The sequence below is a fragment of the Somniosus microcephalus genome, chromosome 2, assembly GCF_052327205.1.
Source record: "Somniosus microcephalus isolate GS21.2 chromosome 2, FLI_Smic_1.0, whole genome shotgun sequence".
In the NCBI taxonomy this organism is placed as follows: domain Eukaryota; kingdom Metazoa; phylum Chordata; class Chondrichthyes; order Squaliformes; family Somniosidae; genus Somniosus; species Somniosus microcephalus.
Genome location: NC_140988.1, coordinates 228,644,020 through 228,650,019, shown reverse-complemented (window position 1 = coordinate 228,650,019; position 6,000 = coordinate 228,644,020). Strand labels below are relative to the sequence as shown.

At 43.0% G+C, this 6,000-nt stretch overlaps 1 protein-coding gene across 3 annotated transcripts in view; it reads left to right on the top strand.

The window, feature by feature from the left end:
* Positions 1–479: 479 nt before the first annotated feature.
* Positions 480–6,000, top strand: part of tec (tec protein tyrosine kinase) — a 422,823-nt gene continuing 417,302 nt past the window's right edge. Inside the window, exon 1 of one of the 3 annotated variants that reach the window (XM_085969866.1) lies at positions 480–581. The gene's annotated coding sequence lies outside the window, so the exon portion shown is untranslated. Of the gene's footprint in view, positions 696–4,951; positions 5,043–6,000 lie in introns of those variants that run through there. The other 2 variants (XM_085969857.1, XM_085969875.1) reach the window with 2 other exon arrangements.

The following is a 6,000-nucleotide window of genomic DNA, read 5'->3' as shown; positions in this document are numbered from 1 at the left end:
CGGCCGCTAAGTGCCTAGCGCTCGAAGTCTACTCCTTTTAAGGCGCTAACGGCTGGCGCACGCAACTGAATTTCTAGGCCTATATTTCTTTGGATAGCTGATACCAACTTCTGGAGGTTTGGGCAGTTGTTTCCCAGGAGTGTGTCAATATTTCAGGTAGCTTCTGACACAGAAAGGTTTGAAAAACACTGGCCTAAAGACTGACACTTGGTGGTTTCTATCACACTGTATGTTTAATTACATATACAGTACTGTTAGTCCTACAGTGGGAACTTCGACCAATACTGTATACCTTATCATGCACTGTCCACTTCCTTTTACGTAATGATTTAAGCAGTTTCTTTGAAAGAACTCGATTTCCAGTTTAAACGAAATTGTTGAATTTCTGCTTTTCTTTGCAGAGCCTTCCAAGAACAGTTTGTCCCAGCGTGCTCTGCTTGGTTGCGTATGTTTGTGGCTTTGTGTTGTGTTCTGAAGCACTCGCCGTGGTAGGTTGGGGGAGTGAAGTGTCCAGCTAACCCGAGGCGGAAAGTGCAGGTTTCGCTCTTGATCTGCGCGGAGCAGCTGAGAAGCAGGAGAAGGTAAGCGAGGAGCGGACAGATTGCACCCCAGAGACAAGTGTCTGCGAACATGGCGAGTCCCAATCGGTCACTCTGAATCGGCGCCAATCCTAGGTGACAAAACCTAGACAAAAAGTGTGTATCTCTCTTTATTTTGCAAGTAACATATTATTGGAAGGAATTAATTGTTCGACAGTAGGCTAGAGTGGAGATAAATTATGGATGGAGGATTAGAGTGAGTGCCGAAATGCAGGAAGTGTACATTAATCTCAGTGTAGGAGTTAGATATTTGCTCTGATGGGAATTGACCCGATCTGATGGGAAACCTAGGCGATTTATGTTTCTTCGCCGTTTCAGGTTGATGTTAGAAACCAGAACATTTTTCAAGTGGAACTACCCGCCCCACGCTGCAGGAAGTGTTTCAATGTGAACTGATAAGGAAGAACGGCGCTTGTGTCCATAGGCGCACTTTAAATGTTTCTTTCTCTTTCTGTGTTACGAAATACCCGTTTACAAATGGGGTAGAAATTGATTTTTTATGTAAAGGAGGGGAAACCTGCGAAAGACATAGAAAATGCTTCACCAAAGTAAGCAACTTCTTGATCACGGAAATTCCAGTATAACTGGAAGACATCAGAGAAGTTGGTGCGGTCTGAATGACAATCACATTGCCCCGATGTCCTTGTAAAGAGCGGTTTATACAAAAACTGACATGTTAACTGCCTGTAACGTGTGAAATCGATCTTTACATTCGTGGGTGACAACTTCTTGCGAGTTTCCTTTACGCATAAATACTTATACTTAAATTTGTGTAGCTATATTACACATTCGATTAGAATTTTTTTTGGCTGCTAGAACTAGTTCAAACTTCTAAATTATGCGTTGGTGTTTATACTATACAGAAGTAAAAAAAAACTTTAAATTTATCTGCAATTGGTTTCTTTTTTTGCAAGTTGAATAACTTTAAAATTATTTTGTTTTGAAAATGTTTTATAGTTTGTTGAGCAGGGGTGTAATCAGGTGCATCACTGTATCCAAATCTCTGTACTTTTTAATTCTGAGGTGGTAGATCAGCAAGTTTGTGATACAAAGAAAGAATGAATAACATTTAATTTATATAACCTCTCTCTCTAAAGTATCTCCAAGTGTTTCACAAAATGAATTACTTTGATGTGTAGGCAAACACAGCAGCCATTTTGCACACATGAACGTCTCACAAACAGCAGAACAAGTTTACCAACACAGATGGAGGCCATTTGACCCATCATGCTTTTGTTGTTTTTTTGATGGAGCAATTCAAAACTAACCCAACTGTCTCACTCTTGCCATAGTGCTGTATCTTCCTCTGCTTCAAATATTTATCCAGTTTTCCCTTAAAACATGCAGTGGTTTCTGCCTTAACCATTCTCCATGGCAGAGTATTTTATGCTCTGATAACACTGTGTAACAATTTTCCTAATCTTTCTTGCCATACCTAGTTATTTTAAATTGATGACCCGTCATCACCGACTACCCAAACAGAGGAAATAGCCCTTCCCTATTTATTGTATCAAAATTCATAATTTAACAATGTCAATTAAATCTCTGCAGCCTTCTCTGCTCTGGTGGAAATAATCCTAATATCTCAAATCTCTCGTAATTACAGTTTCCCATCCCGAGCAGCATCCTTATGAATCTATGCTATTGGTTCTTTATGGCTTTAATGTCCTTTCTACAATGGGACATCCAATACTACACATAGTACTCTTAATTGTGACCTAACCAATGTTTTGTATAAATTCATCATTATCATTTGGATGAAATATTAAACCAAGGTGAAAGCAGAAGTTCTCATGGCACTATTCGAAGAGGAGCAGGGGAGTTATCACAGTGTCCTGGACAACTTTGTGCCTCAACAAACATCATTAAGCCTCGATTTTTAAAATTCTCATCCTTGTTTTCAAATCCCAAATGGCCTCGCCCCTCCATATCTCTAAAATCCTACAACCCTCCCAGATCTCTGCACAGCACAATTCTGGCCTCTTGCGCATTCCCGATTTTATTCATTTCATAAGAACATAAGAAATAGGAGCAGGAGTAAGCCTTACGGCCCCTCGAGCCTGCTCCGCCATTCAATAAGATTATGGCTGATCTTCGACCTCAACGCCACTTTCCTGCCCGATCCCCATATCCCTAGATTCCTCTAGAGTCCAAAAATCTATCTATCTCCGCCTTGAATATACTCAACGACTGAGCATCCACAGCCCTATCGGGTAGAGAATTCCAAAGATTCACAACCCTTTGAGTGAAGAAATTCCTCCTCATCTCAGTCTTAAATGGCCGACCCCTTACATTTGCTGCCTTGCAATCCACTGTGACCATTCTAGAAGCTAGGGAATTTTGGAAGATCACAACCAATGCATCCACTATCTCTGCAGCCACCTCTTTTAGAACCTGAGGATGTAGGCTATCAGAACTTGTCAGCTTTTAGTTCCATATAGTTTCTCAAGTACCAATTTTAGACTGATAAATAAATCAAAAGCAAAGCAAGTGCTGAATCAAAATTTATATGGTTAAAGAATGTTGGATAAAATATTTTAATGATGTACATTCCATATAATTTTGTATAAGTGTGGTGTTACAGCTTTACTTTTCACTTATTATGCAAGTTTGAGGTTTGAGTGGGATTTAGAGACAATAATAATAAAAACATATATAAGAAAATTAAAATGAATAATCTCCTTGGAATGCAATTCTTAAAAAGTTCCCCAACTCCCCCTGCCCTGCATCCTGGGCCTGGAACCCCTGCCATATCCAAACCTGCCCTCAACCTGCATCATCATTAGATAGAACCATACAATTACTTGTATTTGTATAGCAGGCTTAACGTAGTAAAATGCCCCAAGATGCTTCACAGGAGTATTAAGACAATAAATTTGACACTGAGCCACATAAAGAGAAATTAGGGCAGATGACCAAAAGCTTGGTTAAAGAGGTAGGTTTTAAGGAGCGTCAGAGAGGAGGAGAGGTTTTGGGAGGGAATTCCAGAGCTTAGGGCTGAGGCAATGGAAGGCGGGGCCACCAATGGTTGAGCGATTATAATCAGAGGAGCGCAGATATCTCGGGGGACGGGGGCGGGGGTGTTGGGAGGTGTTATGGGGCTGAAGGAGATTACAGAAGTAAGAAGGGGCGAGGCCATGGAGAGATTTGAAAACAAGGGTGAGAATTTTGAAATTGAGGCATTGCATAACCGGGAGCCAGTGTAGGTCAGCGAGCACAGGGGTGATGGGTGAACGGGACTTGGTGTGAGTTAGGACACGGGCAGCTGAGTTTTAGATGACCTCAAATTTACGTAACGTAGAACATGGGAGGCCAGTCAGGAATGTGTTGGAATAGTCAAGTAACAAAGGCATGGATGAGGTTTCAGCAGCTGAGGCAAGGGTGGAGATGGGCAATGTTACGGAGGTGAAAATAGGCGGTCTTAGTTATGCTGCGGATATGTGGTCAGAAGCTCATTTCAGGGTCAAATATGACACCAAGGTTGTGAACAGTGTGGTTCAGCCTCAGACAACTGATAGGGAGAGGGATGGAGTCAGTGGCAAAGGAACGGAGTTTGTGGCAGGGACCGAAAACATTGGCTTTGGTCTTCCCTATATTCAATTGAAGAAAATTTCTGCTCATCCAGACCTGGATGTCGAACAAGCAGTCTGACAGTTTAGAGACTGTGGAGAGGGGGGTGGTCAAGGGAAGTGGTGGTGAGGTAGAGCTGGGTGTCGTGAGCGTACATATGGAAACTGACGCTGTGTTTTTGGATGATGTCACCAAGGGGCTGCATGTAAATGAGAAATAGGAGAGGGCCAAGGATAGATCCTTGGGGGACATCAGAAGTAAGAATGCGGGAGTGGGAAGAGAACCAATTGCAGGTGACTCTCTGGCTAGGATCAGATAGATAAGAATGGAACCAGGCGAGTGCAGTCCCACCCAGCTGGACGACGGTGGAGAGGTGTTGGAGAAGGATGGAGTGGTCAACCGTGTCAAAGGCTGCAGACAAGTCAAGAAGGATGAGGAGGGATAGTTTACCTTTGTCACAGTCACAAAGGATGTCATTTGTGACTTTGATGAGAGCTGTTTCGGTACTGTGGTGGGGCGGAAACCTGATTAGAGGGATTCAAACATGGAGTTGCGGGAAAGATGGGCACGGATTTGTGAGGCAACACGTTCAAGGACTTTGGAGAGGAAGGGGAAGTTGGAGATGGGGTGGTAGCACTAAAGGAGGCCATTTGGCATATTGTGCCAGCTCTTTGGTAGAGCTATCTAATTAGTCCCACTCCCCTGCTCCTTTGTCATAACACTGCAAACTTTTCCTTTTTAAAATATTTATCCAATTCCCTTTGGAAAGTTATTATTGATTCTTCTTCCGTCACCCTTTCAGGCAATACATTCCAGAACTCGCTGTGTGTTACCTTGCCCAAGTGACCATTCTTCATGTGTGAGCTCTAGGTGGTAAGTGTTAGGAGAACGCAGGCATCGCAATCAACTCAATCCTGCCACATGATACATAATACATTCCAGCAGGGATTATTTGATCGTGAGGAATTTTTTGAGGATGTAACTGGTAGAATAGATAAGGGAGAACCAGTGGATGTGGTGTATTTGAACTTTCAGAAGGCTTTCGATAAGGCCCCGCATAAGAGATTACTGTGCAAAGTTAACGCACACGGGATTGGGGTAAGGTACTGTCTTGGATAGAGAACTGGTTGGCAGACAGGAAGCAAAGAGTTGGAATAAACGGGTCTTTTTCCAAGTGGCAGGCAGTGACTAGTGGGGTACCGCAGGGATCGGTGCTAGGACCCCAGCTATTCACAATATATATAAATGATCTAGACGAGGGAACTAGATGTAATATCTCCAAGTTTGCAGACGACACAAAGCTGGGTGGGCGTGTGTGCTGTGAGGAGGATGTTCCGCCATTTGATTAAATCATGGCTGATTTGTACCTCAACTCCATTTACTCTACTTTGTTCCATATTCCTTGATACTCTTACCTAACAAATATCTATTTAAAATAACAACAGAAAATGCTGGAAATACTCAGCAGGCCAGGCAGCATCCACGGAGCGAGAAACAGAGTTAACGTTTCAGGTCTGGGACCCTTCATCAGAACTGGAAAAAGCTGGAGATGTAAAAGATATTAAGCAGGTGCAGAGACGGGGGGTGGGGGGGTGGGGGGGTGGGGGGGGGTTTAGGAGGGGAGGAAGGAATTGAAGAACATCCTGTACTTTTGTAAGGCAGGAAAGATAAAATGTTGCAAATGGGAGTGGCAAAAATCATACAGCATGAAAAATGGGGGCAGGGGTTATTATCTGAAATTGTTGAGCTCGATGTTGAGTCCGGCAGGCTGTAAAGTGCCTAATCTGAGGTGCTGTTCCTCGAGCTCACGTTGAGCTTCATTGGAACAATG